The sequence below is a fragment of the Neomonachus schauinslandi genome, chromosome 8 (genome assembly GCF_002201575.2).
Source record: "Neomonachus schauinslandi chromosome 8, ASM220157v2, whole genome shotgun sequence".
Taxonomy (NCBI): Eukaryota; Metazoa; Chordata; class Mammalia; order Carnivora; family Phocidae; genus Neomonachus; species Neomonachus schauinslandi.
This window is the reverse complement of record NC_058410.1, coordinates 92,891,168-92,907,565: the sequence shown is the minus strand read 5'-3', so window position 1 is coordinate 92,907,565 and position 16,398 is coordinate 92,891,168. Positions and strand designations below refer to the sequence as shown.

The 16,398-nt window shown below is 36.7% G+C and overlaps 1 protein-coding gene and 1 pseudogene across 2 annotated transcripts in view; both read right to left on the bottom strand.

The window, feature by feature from the left end:
* Window positions 1–16,398, bottom strand: part of KHDRBS2 (KH RNA binding domain containing, signal transduction associated 2) — a 561,940-nt gene that overhangs the window by 49,329 nt on the left and 496,213 nt on the right. The gene's annotated exons all lie outside the window — the stretch shown is intronic.
* LOC110581979 lies at window positions 119–14,792 on the bottom strand (annotated as a pseudogene).

Here is a 16,398-nt window from a genome sequence, read left to right as displayed (position 1 = left end):
ACCTGAAGCCGCGCAACATGAAAAACTACGATTACCCAGTAGCCTTCCGTTGCCCACAGCTGCCTCCTCCTGCCCCAGAGATAGAGCGGTACGAAAACGGTCTCCCCTGGGACTGTTTTCATTTCTTTTTCTCGACATCTGGGCATGCGCGGTTCAGCACCTTGAGGAAGTCGCCGTTTTTGCCGGCATCGTGTGTGAATCTAGCCTTAGTGCACTTGATGTGGTAGTGCAGATGGTCCCAGAACGTGTGGATCATGATGTTGTCTCGAGCACTGGCGTTGGTGCGGCCAGGGGACAGCACGAAGGTCACAGAGTCAGTGTTGTCACCCATTGGAGCGTCCGTGTCTTTCAGCTCCAGAGCAGGTTCCCAGTGGCTAAAGGGGACCCGTGGGGCTGTGTGGCTGGCTCTGTGTCCTTCTTTGAACTCCTGCATGAACACTTTTCCAATGACCACGAAGTCGTCATCCTTAAACACTGTGCTGAAGATTACTGTGGCTCTGTCCTTTTTAGACTCAGCATACGTGGTTTCATCATCCCTCTAATGGATAACTGCCTCGTTCTCTCCTTCCTTGCCCTCTTCCTGGAATTGAAAGTATTTTTCAAAGACAGAAGCAAAACAATTTAGTGTCAATATGCCAGCCTGATGCACAACGGAATCCTTGGATGCCAGCAGATTTTCAAGGTCACATAGCAAAGAGACACTGTATCCTGATTGGGGATTTACCAAGAAACTGCCGTATGCCCTCTTTAATAACTAATCAGGCACCATGTGCCTGAAGTTCTTTGTAGAATTTCAAGGAAATACTATCATTTTTGTTTTGTCTCCATTGGGATCTGAAATATGATAGAGGACTCCATTGAAATCTGCAAATATTACTTCTACTGCTTCTTGTTTGTTACCAGTGGCCACGTTTTTGAACTTGAGCTCACGTGTCTCCTCGACGATGCCGTTGTTCACCTCCAGCAGGAATATGGCAGCGGCTGGCCCTCAAGCCTGAACCCAGCCTGCCCAACAATGGCTGATGGTCCAAGACTATTTTAGATGCTAATTAAATTATCAGGGTCTCAGAGTAGAATTTTCTATATCTGATGTCCCAGTGAAAGGGAAAAACATCTTCTGCAATTAAAAGTTTTAACGTTATTTCCTTCCAGCTGAAGACAGATGATTTGGCATCTCTCACAAAAAAACAAAATGCCCAACGAAAAAAAGACCATGTTTTCTGGAACATGGTCATGAAGAACATCACTTCTATCTTGAATTCCTTCATATCTGTGAAGTTATAAATTCTTTAGTTTTCTATTCTTTGAACCAAATTAAAGATCCTTACAAGATCCTTAAGAAATGCAATCTTGGCTAGTTTCCAGATCTTCATCAAGTCCTCTACAATTTGCTTAAGTCACAATGTGAAGTGTAGCCTGATGTAAAGGCTACAGTGTGAAAGAAGAGGAGGATTTCTTTGTAGTTCCCCATGAATTATAGGTCACTTTATACATACACTTTATACTGGGAAAGGCAGCATACAGGATAGATGTGTATTACTATAAGCACATAGTTATACAAAGCCAGCCCTTTTCCAATCTGCTTTGGAAAATACATTTCTCTGCCTTAATATGCCTACTAATTTTTCAATTTGATTTAAGCACTTCATCTTGAACCATGATTTCTGCACCAATTTTGGGTTTCAAATCTAAATAATGGCTCTCTCTCTATAAAGGCTTAAAATAATAGTAATTCACCAGAGTGTATATTAACCACTGAATTTATTATCCAAGCAATAGAGATAAAAGAAGAACAAGACTTAATTCCTGTCTTTGAGAGGTTCTCAGCCTGTGTGTTCTGATAAATGTTTAACAAATGCCTCTTCAAAAAAAGTATATGCATGTGTGTATGTGTGTGGTGTGTGTGTATGTATACATAATTTCACTATAAATCTTACTGACATAAGCACACAATTTACAAATAAAAATCAAATTTGTAAATATGTATAAATTTAATTTATACTTAAAATTGTATATTTAATTTATATTAAAATTTATTGCACACAACTTACAGATAAAATATCTAATTTATTTTGTTTTATACACATACAACTTCAGTGTGACTTGCTATCTCTTGTAAAATCAGTTTTTAGGGCGCCTGGGTGGCTCAGTTGGTTAGGCGACTGCCTTCGGCTCAGGTCATGATCCTGGAGTCCTGGGATCGAGTCCCACATCAGGCTCCCGGCTCGTTGGAGAGCCTGCTTCTCCCTCTGACCCTATCCCCTCTCATGCTGTTTCTCTCTCTCTCTCTCTCTCTCAAATAAATAAATAAATAAAATCTTTAAAAAAAATCAGTTTTTATAATTCTGATATTGCAATGATACCACAATAAATCACAAAACAGATAAAATATGACTACCATCCTTTTTTTCCGAGACACTCTGTGAATTTTAATTAGCATAAATACGAAGAAAATACACCTAGGAATATCCTAATAAAACTGCTGAAAATCAAAATTCAAAGGCATCCAGAAAAACTGGTATATTATCTTCAAAGTGAACAAAAAGAGACGAAGCAGAATTTTTCAACAGAAATGATGGAAGCAAGAAGACAACAGAATGACATCTCCTGTGTGATGACTATCTTACTCAGCAAATAAGACACCCTTGTATTGATGAACATTATAAATCTGACCCGAATGTCATTTGAAATTTTCATTTATGTTGGCAAGTAAAATAAAAGGAAAACCTCAAATATGTATGTCAACTTTATTTCTTTGTCAGTTATGTGAGCAACTTTGTTCTGAATTGGACAATGGCTTTCACATACTAGAACATTTCCTCAATTTTGTGTTCTGTTCACACTGTAAAGGCTATAGGCATAACACAATTTTAAGTTAAACCTGCATTATTAATATTTTCTCCATAGTGTTCTTAAATCTACATAATCAATAACAAAAGATCAAGTCCTAGCTTTTGGCATTTGCTGTTATCTGTGGTGTAAATACTCTTACCATGGCTGATTTTAAGCTATCAACATGAAAAGCAACAAATTTGGGAAGAGATGAACAGTAGCACACCATTATATATTATTTCCACCATACAGAAGCAGCAGACATAAATAACCTAGAGCATAGATTGTAATAAAATAATCAGATAATGATGAACTTGAAAATATTAACTATCTCTTTCATATCATTTAAATTTTTTAAATTTTATTTTATTATGTTACATTAATCACCATAAATCATTAGTTTTTTTTATGTTTTTTATTTTAATTTATTTTTTACTGTTATGTTAATCACCATACATTACATCATTAGTTTTTGATGTAGTGTTCCATGATTCATTGTTTGCGTATAATACCCAGTGCTCCATTCAATACATTTTAAGTTAGTTTAACTTAATTTTTAATAATAGCTGGGTTTAGCAACCAATTCACAAAAATCCTAAGCATTTCACAAGGGGTCTCGTGAGCCAGCACGAGTCAGTTGTAGCATACCCCTGCTCTTGGCCTATTACATACAGGAGACCAATAGATGTCTGAAAAATTGAAATACCGATGGGAAGCATTTAATAGAGTATGTAATAGGTGCTATGGGAGTACATTGGAAGGAATGCAAGAATGTCTAAGGAAAGGTCTTAGTTGAGATGGTTATTTGTGGATAAATCTGTATTTCTAGATGGACTAGCAGGTAGTGTGAGAGCTTTCCACTTTCCAAGAACATCAAGTGTGAATGCTCGGCAACATCAAAAGAAAGTCCTGTGTTTAGGGAACTGTTAGCAGTTGAATGTAATTAAAGCACAAAATGTCTATGAAATGGTAGGCAGTCGGGCTCAAGAAATAGATAGGAGGAAGGTTTGAAGTGCTTCCTATGACGTGGTAAGGAGTTTATCTGTATCCTATAGGCAAGGATGGAATGACAAAATATATATATCTGCATTTTGTAACTTTCTTCGATTCTTAAAAATTCCAAGTCTTTTGGAATGAGGCTCCATTCCCCCCCCCCCACCTTTCTTGAATGTGTTAATCATACTGTAAAACCCCTGGATGATAACTCCAACATCTGTCATCAGTGCCTTTATGTTTTCCTCTTGGTTTTTGTTGAACTGATATTGATTTTAACATGCCTTGTAATTTTTCAGTGAACTCTCCTCAGTGTTGTGTATGGAAACTTGGGAAAGCTTTGGCTGACGGTATTTTCTTCCAAAGACGATTAAATGAACTGCCTGGTAGGCAGTTAGAAAAGTAGCAGATGACCTCGATGTCATGGAGAGTTAGTTTGAGGCAACTGGGCATAGGGGTTTGAGGCTGAGACAGTCTGGGCTTCAAATAGAGCTCTGGAAGTCATCAGCAGATAGATGACAATTGAAATAACAACCATTGTTCAGACTATCTACTGAGATGAGAAGCTCAGGCTGCACCAGACTCTATGTGAACACAGTGTTAGAAGTCCCACTCCCCTCTTTAATTGGTCTTTATCTCACCAGGAAATGGAAGGTACAAGCATCCACTGTAATAAATAGAATCATGTTTTCTACAAGAAGAACCCACTCTAAAAAGAAAATCAGTCTTGAATTCATAAAAAAAAGATGTTATTTCTTGAAAAGCCTGTCGTAAAAGTCCCCATGCCAATGTATTTTCTTAACCTTGACATGTACCTGTGAGAATCTCTGGCTGTCTCTGTGTGCCCATTACTGCCCCCACAGACACCAAATCAAAACATGTTGACAAAAATGGAAACATAAATAGATTATATGTTAAACTTCCTCGATATATAGAGGTTTTCTAATCAGCGCTCATTTGTGGAGTGTTTGAAGATTTCTTGTAACTCAAAAAGGGAATTATCACTCATAATAGTTTAGAACATCTCTGACCGCAGTTTAGACGTGCATACATATGTTTCCAAAATAGTAAATAATGTTACTGACAATTTGGTTAATGAGTGTTGCAATGAATTTACCTATTTAAAAAGTTTAGTTGGTGGGGTGCCTGGGTGGCTCAGTCCTTAAGCATCTGCCTTCGGCTCAGGTCATGATCCCGGGGTCCTGGGATCGAGCCCCGCATCGGGCTCCCTGCTCTGCGGGAAGCCTGCGTCTCCCTCTCCCACTCTCCCTGCTTGTGTTCCTGCTCTCGCTATCTCTCTCTGTGAAATAAATAAATAAAATCTTTAATAAATAAATAAATAAAATAAAAAGTTTAGTTGGATCATATGAAATTGTCATGTTTGTAGGTCAAAAATATCAAATACTGTCAATTTTCTATAGTCCAACCTAATACCAATATTAGAAACTATAAAACTAACATGTTTTTATCAACTAAAGAGAAGCAAAAATGTCTTATGATGCTAGTAAATTATCGTGGCTTCCAGAAGAAAATCATTTGGAAATTTAAATGATATGAAATGTCATCCTCACTTTGTATATACCTATGCTTTCTTCGAAGACTTTTAAATTTAACAAGCACTGGTGACAGATTTAGCATTTGGTCATTATTCTCATTTCAGGTTTTATTTTCTGTAAAATGTCAGTGGGTATTAAAAGAAAATAAAAGGAAATAATATGGAATTTTCTAACACAATTGAGAGAAAAAGAAAATAAAGACAATATGCAATCAAGAACCATTAAATATTCTAGAATTAAGTAATTTAATTATGAGGGTCAAGATCATAAATTTGTCACCAAACACTAAAATATTAGGCACAGAAGCAATTTGCAAATGTTGCCCTTCAGTGGTATTGAATGTAATTAACAGGTCAGATAGGAACTTGACATTTAACTTTCTTTATGAAGTGTGGTTGATTCTTATATGTTCCTTTTTTAACTTAATGAGTTAAATCATAAAATGCATAAAATCCACTTCATATATGATCTTTTGTTATTATAATAACACTTCCTGGTAATAATGCAAATTTAAAAACACATCATAAAATATTATTAAAACAAAAAACTAAACACAGAATGCCAATGTTTTAATAGTCAATATTCCCATAGGATGTAATGATCAATGCTTATGACAAGTATCTCCTAAATTATGGATTATTTATGCTTTCTCATGTTTCTTTTCTTAAAAGTTTTATTTTTATGTGAATATCTCCCTGCTTTTCATCATGCATTCCCTGTTTGGTGCTGTATAGATGAGTTTCTTACAATACAGAAGGGATTTTAATAGTAAGTTCCATTTCTTTTTTCCCACGGAAAGAAGGGCTGCCTATTACAGATTGCTGGTTGGTTTGGAGCAGCATGGTTATGGATACTCCCCAATGTTTAGCTTTTGTTACTGATGCAGTAGGTCAGTTCACTCACTCGCTGTGGGAAGTCATTATCTGTTCAAAACCATCCTACAACATAAGGGTCCACATAATCGGTGGGGATTCACTGCACCTAACAGCCTAACTCTGCAAGGAGGCAAAACTTGAATTTTCAGAAAGTTTTCTATGGAAATCAGTGAATAAGTCCCTAATAAGGGGTATTTTATAATACCTTCATTTTCTGTGTAGATTGTAGCTATTAATCAGCTTTTCCATTTATATGTACACTCTACATGAAGGTTAGAGATTGCATATTTCTGAGACCTAACTTCTTTGGATATTAAAAGCACCCAAAGAACTGTAAGACCATTTCTACCAAGTAGATAACTCTTATTCATGAACATGTTTTTTTTCTGTTAAAAAACTGTATAATAAAACAAAGTACATCACAAACTCTACATTAAAAATAATAAAACTTGCTGCTTGGTGAAGACAGAGGGAAGTAGTAGCTATTTACAAAATGCTTCCATGATATAACTTAAATTGGACATCCTGTAATATTTTAGTTAGTTTTCCCCCTAATATGCCATGAAATGTTGTTAACTTTGTGTTTCTTAAGAGGATTCATTTGTCAATATGTTTCCCCACCCCATTTTTATAAATGCCTCTTAACACTTTAGAAATCAGGCAGCAGTATGTTCAATCTAATTAATGAACAGAACTATGACTAATGAAACTGGAAGTTTACAACAATGTACTAATGAATGTTAGTTTGCTAATGGAACCATTTTAAATGGATGCTTTGTGTACTTCGCATCATAAGCATCCATCCTGCTTTAGAATAGAACCCAAAGCAAATGCTTTAAAATCAGCGTTATAAGTCTCTAAGGCCTTCTAACTCACTCAACAGAAAAAGAGATAAAATTGGTAAACATTGTCATGACTAAAATAGGATCAAGTTTTAGAAGACAATTCATGTTTTTCATTCATAAGTACCAAAAGGCTAAAGATGAATAGCAGGGCACTGTCATAACTTCATATATTTCTAATCATAGGTACCCAGTGGGCTGGCCACACAGGGGGAGAGTTTCTTTTTTTAATGTCTTTTTACCTCCAATAATCTATCTAGTTGCCTTGAGGCTGCTGTTGTTTCAGGCTCTAAGAAATGAAAGCCTAAGAAGTTGTTAACATCATTGTAGCTGATCGGATTCAACCTGTGCATGGCAGGGCATAAATTAGAAAACAAAAGAAAACAGAATCCGAAATCTTAACATCCCATAATGTATCTTGCCACACTTCTTGGCGATATGATTTTGGTTGTGGAAGCAGGGATTTTAATAGCTTGCAGAACAAGAATATAATGGCATGATGTATCTGTTTAATATTTTTCAGTATTTCTCCCCCAAAATATTTGAGCTCTGATCTTTAGTAACATTTTTTTCAATTAAAAAACAATTTAAGAATCTATCATTTACATTCATAAATAAAGCAATTTTTGTATTTAGTTTTATACAATTATCACTTTCTAATAAATTATTCATGAGGCAAATGCGTATCAAAATGAAATAACGATTTCATGTAAGCCAGTTAAGTAATCTTCATCTTTGTGATTTTTTTTTTTCTGTTATATGGTACTATATATATAAGCAAAATTATTTTTTTATCCAAAGGGGAAAGAATTTCTAATCTTTACAGATTACTATGTTTAGAAATATAGCAAGATACAACAATGCCTTTCTTTTCATCCTTAACCTTCTGATACTTCTAGTGAAAAATATGAGTTGTCTTCTAAAACTTGGTCCTGTTCTTAGTCATGACAACATTTCCTGATTTCATTTTTCTGGATTTTTTTTTTCTGTTTCAGCAGTGCTTATTTTCATGGAGAAGATGTAAACATTCACATTAAGTTAATCATAAAATATTTATTTTGACATTGAGTAGGGAGGGGTCTCACTGCTGAATTAGCTTTAGTTCTGATCTTTACTAGTCTACTTTTTAAACTACTCTCACCTACTCTGGTCAGAATTTGCTTTTTTTTTTTTTCTCTTTTAAGATAGCTCAGGCTGTCCTTGGGGCTCATGATTCAAGCTATGTTGGAAACCCGCAGCGTGCCAGACTGAGCAGGCAGGGACCCTCCATCTTGACTGCAACCGGACTAGCTGTATTTTAAGTTTTACATGAGATTTCTTTAAAAACTTCAGTCTAAAATTTTCATAAACCATGGTAGAGAGCATTCTGCTTTATTAAACATCACGTGTTCTATTATAACTCCCAAATGTTAGCTATTCGGGCTAAAGATATCAGTTTGCCATATAGAAACTCAAAATTTTTTTCTTTTTTCTTTTTTGTTAAAGATTTCATTTATTTATTCATGAGAGAGAGAGAGAGAGAGAGAGAAGCAGGTTCCCTGCAGAGCTCGGAGCCTGATGTGGGATTCGATCCCAGGACTCTGGGATCATGACCTGAGCTGATGCTAGACACTTAACCAACTGAGCCACCCAGGTGCCCAGAAACTCAAATTTCTATCAAAGGATCATTCAGATTGCTGAATTATTCTATTAACTATTCATTTACTCTGTGGCAACTCATTTCTTTCCACATTTAACATTGCATTGGCTTATAATGTTAAAATTCCTATTGTATTTCATACTTGGAGACTTTATGTATCCTAGTGCAGTGCTTTCCAATTGATCTTTCTGGGATGTTGGAAATTTTCTGTGCTCTGTGCTGTCCGATATGGTAGTCACAGTCAGATGTCGCTGTTGAGTACATAAATGTGGCTGGTGTGACTGAAGAGCTGAATTTTTAATTTTATTTAATTTTAATTAATTTTAATTTTAAGATTAAGTGGCCATACTGAACACTACTGAAGCACTTAGTGAATATATATATATGAAATATTCAGCTGTCAGAAATTTTTTAATGTCTGCTTTCTTTTTCAGTTCAAACTTAAGGTGAAAAAGCCAAAAGATTTAGATTTTATAAGTGATTTCATTTTGATAGCAAAAATGATGTATCTTTTGAATCTACCTTCCACTCTGCCTTCATCTCTTCTGTCTCATTGTGTAAATTATCCTTGATTTTCTCTTTTGATTTTGAGTGATTTTGCTTTCTAATGAATGAAATGGACTGAGAACTTGGAGGGCATTTTTAATAAACTGACTTTTTGGGGAGTGTTCATAACTAAAATGAAGATACCATTAATGACATAATAATCTTTGATCGTTCTGAGAAAATTTCAATATGTAAACATCCAAACAATAGCAAAGAGCAATGAGCTTAGGGGAAATGAAAAACACTTTCTGATTCTGCACTTATCCTTCTTATAATCATTTTTTTAAAAGATTTATTTATTTATTTACTTATTTATTTGAGCGAGAGAGACAGCGTGCAAGCAAGGGGAGGGGCAGAGAGAGAGGGAGAGAGAGAATCCCAAGCAGATTCCCCGCTGAGTGTGGAGCCAGATGCCAGGCTCGATCTCACAACCCTGAGATCATGACCTGAGCCAAAATCAAGAGTCTGATGCTTAACCGACTGAGCCACCTAGGTGCCACCCTTCTTATAATCATTTTAAAAAATTAACGAAAGAGGAGACAAATAGCCCCATATGTGTGAATCTTCGGTGATTTAAAGACTGCGGTCTTAAAGCAGCCCTTCTGTTGTCAGTTCTGCTGTATTCCTTATTGTTTCCTTATAAACTAATAGAATGATCTCTGTGTTTTATGCTTGAGGAGGCTTTCAACATTCACAGAATTGATAATGAAGAGGTTTTTTTTTTCAAAATGAACTTTATTATTTTTTTGTAGTTTCATGTTTTTATTTAAATTCCAGTTAGTTAACATACGGTGTACTGTTAGTGAAGAGTTATTTTAAGTATAAATAAGATTACTGTATGGAAAAGGGTAGAAGTCACCAGAAACATGTTATGTGTGATAGTATCCATTTATTTAAAGAACCAAAACAACAAAACAACATTCTTGCCACAAGGAGGATATAAACATAGGGAGAAGAAAGTCAGGATTGAGAAGAGCATCACAAGAGATGAAAGGTCAGTTTTTAAAACTCTGTGTTATGTTTAAATCTGAGACCAGTGAATAACGGCTACTTTTGTTCCAGTAAATGGTAACAGAAATGAAGGAAGCAGAATGGTAGTAGTGAGTCTTGTACAAAGACTGGTAAATATAGAGAACAACAAAGGGAACAAGCCAGACCAGTCTACTGCCTAGATTTCTGTTAAATCTCCTTGATTAAGACTCTTCTATTAAAAAAGAAAAAGACTCCTCTAGCCACGTAGCACATAGTGGGCTTTTCTGAACTTCCACTGTTCTTTTCATAGGACTGTGATTAGCTACAGGTACCGTCGGTTATCCCCATTCACCTTGCTAATCCACCAGGGTGCTCTGCTCACCAGCTCTGGCCCATTTCTTTGGAAAGCAATCAAGTGTTCCCATACAAATCCATCTTCTGATTCTATGCCTCTATATTTCCCTTCTAAGCCTTTAACATTTCTTTATTTCCCTCTCTTGTATTGTCCTTGTTTACCAGGGAGTAACTGCCTCCCTCTTCTCATTTATGACCAAAAGAAGAACAAGCCAAAAAAAAAAAAAAAAAAAGAACTAGGAGGCAATAAATCATCCCAGGGATAGTCAAATTTGACAAATGTTAATGTTCTTTCCAAGGTCAAATTCCCATGTTTCTGATTTTATCTTGAGTAGCCTTGCATATAAATGGTGTTATGTCTATAGTAAAAACAAGGTAAACTATGATAGTAATTGTAATGTTATTGCTATTATTAGCATAACAAACAGAAATATACAAAGATAATATTTTATAATATGGCATAGTACAGTAAAGAATTTTGAGTGACATATTTTGGGATCTGTGCTAAACACTTTCCATAGATTACTCTGTTAATTGTTAGGAGGCTACTACTTTTATGCATACTCATTTTACAACTGAGGATATCCTTATATAATTTCTAAAGTAAAGTACTAAGTAGGGGTGCCTGAGTGGCTCAGTCAATTAAGCGTCTGCCTTGGTCTTAGGTCATGATCTCAGGGTCCTGGGATTGAGTCCTGCACTCTGCATTTGGCTCCCTGCTCAGCCGGGAGTCTGCTTCTCCCTCACCCTCTTCCCTCCCCACCTCCCCGCTTGTGCTCATACATGTGGGTGCTCTCTCAAATAAATAAAATCTTAAAAAAAAAAAAGTAAAGTACTAAGTACCTAAAGGACCAATGACTCAACTTCTGAAGTTCTTGAATAACCCTGTATTTTCAAAATTTATACTCAATTTCCCAACTCCTGCAACTACTAATAGTTTCTATATATTGATTCCTACATCAGGGATAATATATGTGTCCTATTGCAAGAGCCCAAACTTTATAATTTGACACACAGATGGGAAAGATGCTCAGAGAAAAGGGAACAGAACCATCAGCTAAATAACACATGGCTAAACTGTCCATGATGCAATCCATCACATTTTTGCTAAACAAACATAACACCTAAATGCTGAATAGTGCTGGATTTCACCCGGAAAAGGAGTAACAAGCTGTTAATTCAATTCTAGGGATTAACCAAATTGGCACACTCTGATGGAAGGGCCTGCTGGCAGAAAAAACTTGAGGGAAGTGTATTAGTTTGCTAGAGCTGCTATAACAAAATACCACAGACTGGGTGGTTTAACAGAAATTAGTTTTCTCATAGTTCTGGAGGCTAGAGGCCCAAGATCAAGGTGTCAGAGGTTCAGTTTTTTCTGAAGTCTTTCTCCTTGGCTTGTACATGGCTGCCTTCACGTTGTGTCCTCACTTGGGCCTTTCCTCTGTGAGTGCATTCCTGATGTCTGTGTCCCAATCTCCTTTCTCATAAGGACACAAGGTATATTGGATTAGGGCCCATCCTAACAATACCATTTTAACTTAATTACCTCTTTCAGGCCCCTATCTCCAGATACAGTCATATTCTAATGTAGTGAGTGTTAGGGCTTCAACATAGGAATTTGAGGTGGGCGAGACACCATACCGGCCATAACAGGAAGGCACCACACATCACAGGCAAGAGTGGGAAGGCCCTGAGACATCACATATCTAGCACTGGCGTGTAGGCCAAGTCTCCTCAGATTGCCCTAGGTCTGAAAGTCCCATTCAACATTTTGATGGCACATAGATTGTTCTGCAAGATAAGGATTACTTTTCCCATTTTGCAGATGAGAAGAGTAAGTTTCATAGGGTTTAAGTAACTTGCTCAAGATCTCACAGATCAATAGATAGCAGACAAGACTTGACCTAGCTTTAGCTGATTCTAAATCCTAATGTTTTTCCATCAAATCAGTGTGCTAAATCTGCTTTTCTATAAGCCAAATATCCAACACAATTGTAACTGAAATACAAAAAGATATGTTACTCAATTGCATTATTTTTAAACTTTCATTCCATTAGCTTTCTCCAATATTTGTCTCTAATATTACAGACTTTAACAAACTGAAAACCTAATTATTTCACTTGACAAGTGTATTTTGAGTGTCTGCAAGGTGCCAGGCAGTATTTCAGTGATTGTGCTACACGAATAAATAAAACCAAAATCTCTCTATAAATTGAGATGATATTCTAGTTGCTGGCTTATAGTGGAGATAAAGAATAAACAAAGTGATTAAACTGAGTATATATTATGCTATATGGAGATAGATATCTGGAAAAAAATTAGAGCCAAGTTTTTGGGATGGGGCAGTGGGTGCGGAAATTTTAATAAGGTAGTCAGGGCAGGCTTTCCTGAGACAGATTTATAGTACTGTTTGAATAAGATGTGTTTTGGACTGCAATAATAATATTAATAGTAACTTAAAAAGACTTACAGAAGTTACTGGGACTTAAGCTCTTAGTTCACTTTCATTGGCTATTTTATTCATGGCCATTTTATTCATGGCTATGTATGTGTCTGAAAACCAACTAGAACTACGTTGGATTCGGTAGTTCACAGACTGGAAGGAAAGGCAGCTCTAAGAATGCAATAAACACACCATTCATGTCGTTCTTCCTCACTCTCTCCCCTCTCCATCCCTTCCCCTTTCCTATTCTTTCAATTTCTCATCTTTCTGTCTTTCGGGCATCTCTACTTTACAGGGAACATAGGCACTCACATTATTTAGCAGCTAACCATAGAGAGAAGTTTTTCTCTCAGCTTCGGTTTTCAAACTTCAGTGATCAGCGAAGATCCTATGCTTCTCTTCGTACCTATCATTACTTCTGGGGGGTGAGGAGTCATGACTTGAATGGTCTGGTACCCTCAAAACTGTATGAGCACTTCTCAGAAAGAAGAGGGTGGTATTTTGGACAGGTAATAGCAACTGTTGAGTAGAATGTATATAAATATCTTTCTTTAAGCAGAGAAGAGATTATAACTTACAGTCAGTCCTCTCCACTGAGTTAGTCAGTAATGGTTATGCTAAACAAATTGCGGATCATTTGTTTATATTTGTGTAGTGTTGAGATTTGTATTTTCTTCCCCAGGACGATATGGAAAGAGAAGAAAGTATGGAGATGGGTGGAAGTGTGGGGATTGGTCCAGACGTGCAGAAAAAGCTTCAAATCTGTTACCCACGTCTCCAATTAATGTGTGTTGTAAAATGGTGTGGTCGACTGATAATGACTCCCAAAAATATGTCCATGTCCCAGTCCCAGGAATCTGTAAATGTTACTTTATTTGGAAAAAGGGATTTTGCAGATGCAATTAAGTTAAGGATCTTGAGATAAGGAGATTGTCCTGTATTAATCTGAATGGGCTCTAAATATCTCACAAGTGTCCTTAAGAGAGAGAGGCAGAGGTTGATTACGCAAGTGCTCGCGCACAGACACACACACACACACACACACACACCACAAAGACAATATGACCACAGACACACACATACACACACACACACCCCACAAAGACAATATGACCACAGAGGCAGAGGCTGCAGTGATGCTGTCATAAGCCAAGGAACCCAACAGCCACCAGAAGCTGGAAGAAGAGTCTCTCCAGGTTTTCCAACACCTTGATTTTGGACTTCTGGACTCTTAGAACTCTGAGAGAATAAAGTTTTATTATTTTAAGCCACTTAATTTGTGGTAATATGTTACCGCAGCCATAGGGAACTAACAGATTTGGAGGAGTAAAAAGGCAACAATTTAACTGGAATTCTCAGCGAGGTGAGAAGCTAGAAGCTTTCTGCATGAAAACAAAACACCTGGGGCGCCTGGGTGGCTCAGTTGGTTAAGCAACTGCCTTCCGCTCAGGTCATGATCCTGGAGTCCTAGGATCGAGTCCCACATCCGGCTCCCTGCTCGGCAGGGGGTCTACTTCTCCCTCTGACCCTCCTCCCTCTCATGCTCTCTGTCTCTCATTCTCTCTCTCTCAAATAAATAAATAAAATCTTTAAAAACAAAACAAAACACCTGATCCACGGCTTCTGGTCGGGGCCGCAAAAAATACACTGATGACCTGTACCATTATTCATGAACGGGGCAAGAGAGTATTTCAGCTTCGCGAGCTCACCAAGCCTGAGTCCTATGTGTGCTGCGGACATCGTGTTCCGGAAGTGAGCAGGTGAACCTATGATTACTTCTCAGAACTTGTCTCTCTCTAAATTGAGGTACAAGTCGGAGAATCAAGGGTTACAAACCCAGACTATGTTTAGAGCCACACAGGGCAGGATTTTAGGAACTCATAGAAGTAACTGTCCTTCGGGTCCAGACTGTGTCTTAACATTGCTTGGCATCAGCCTTCCCACTTGACGCAGGATCTTACAGAGGACCTTGCTCATGGTTTTTATAAATCTTTGTAATTGATTATTGAAAGAAAATGCTGCATCGGCTGTGGAAGCTACTTACTGACTGTGGAATGGATCTAAGTCAAGAAATAATAGAAGCAAGAAAAAGTTAGGAGTACATAGAGGGATCTAACAAGCATGAATTTAAGGAAATGTTTCTTAAACTGTAACTTTGAAGGCCAGTGTAAGGTATTGAAATGATAGCAATGTTTTTCAACCCACAGAGTTAATGGATGGGATATTTTCAATGTGAAGTTTTTCTTCCAGATATTTTCATTACAATTTTGACTTTAATACCAAATCTATAGTAGAATTTAGTGTAACAATATCTGTTTGAGCCCAAATGATATTTTACATCTAACAAGTTAATATTTCATGAAATTTTGCAAAGATTACTTCCAGGCACTCTCTTCTCTGAAGTAGTTTGACATGTATGGATTTATATTATCCTATGTATGAGATTATTTTTATGCTCAAGGATGTATGAAAATAGAATACCAAAAGGGAATAGGTATAACATACTTTCTAAAGAAATGTTTTAGAAGTTAGATATCAAAATGAGTTAATAAAATCTCTTGATATTTTTCCTGAGCCCATCCTGAGATTCTAATTTAACTGGTCTGTACTAGGGACTGAGCATTGGGAAATTCTTAATGTTCTCCAGATTACAGTAATGGACAGACAGATTTGGGAACCACTGTTTTGGAGTCTTATTAGCCCTAGACTATGGAGGAAAGTTCCTATTGAGGCTGACAGTTCATCAAAACTAGTCTACAGAAAACCCCCCACACAAACAAACAAAAAAGCAAAACAAAAAGAAACCAAAACAAAAAATCTCCCCAAACCAGAGCCTGTAACAAAATATCTGCCATGAGAACCTAGGCAGCGCCCAAGGCCATCAACTTGAAATCATGCATAAAAATCAGTAAATTCTTTGAAAAATTTACTTTAATGCACAATTAATTGCATTAATCAGCAAAAACTCAGATCTGGGAATGCTGATCAGGAAATAAACAGCAATCCATTTTATTGAAATGTGAGACCTTAAAAAAATAGCTCTTAAATAATTATCCCTCCTCCCTGTCACTTCTAGATCTTGCCATCTGAATTTTTAACAGCTTTATTCAACTATAAGTAATACATGGTATACCCCACAAAACATTTTTCAGGTATACAATTTGACACAGAATGCACAATCAAGATGATAAACCTATCCATCAGCCCCTGTCCCAGGCAACCCCAGTCTGGTTTTTGTTCCTATAGTTTACATTTTCTAGAATTTTATGTAAATGGATTCATTCACTATGTACTCTTTTTCATTTACCTTCTTTCACTTAGCATAATTATTTGGAGATCCATCCAT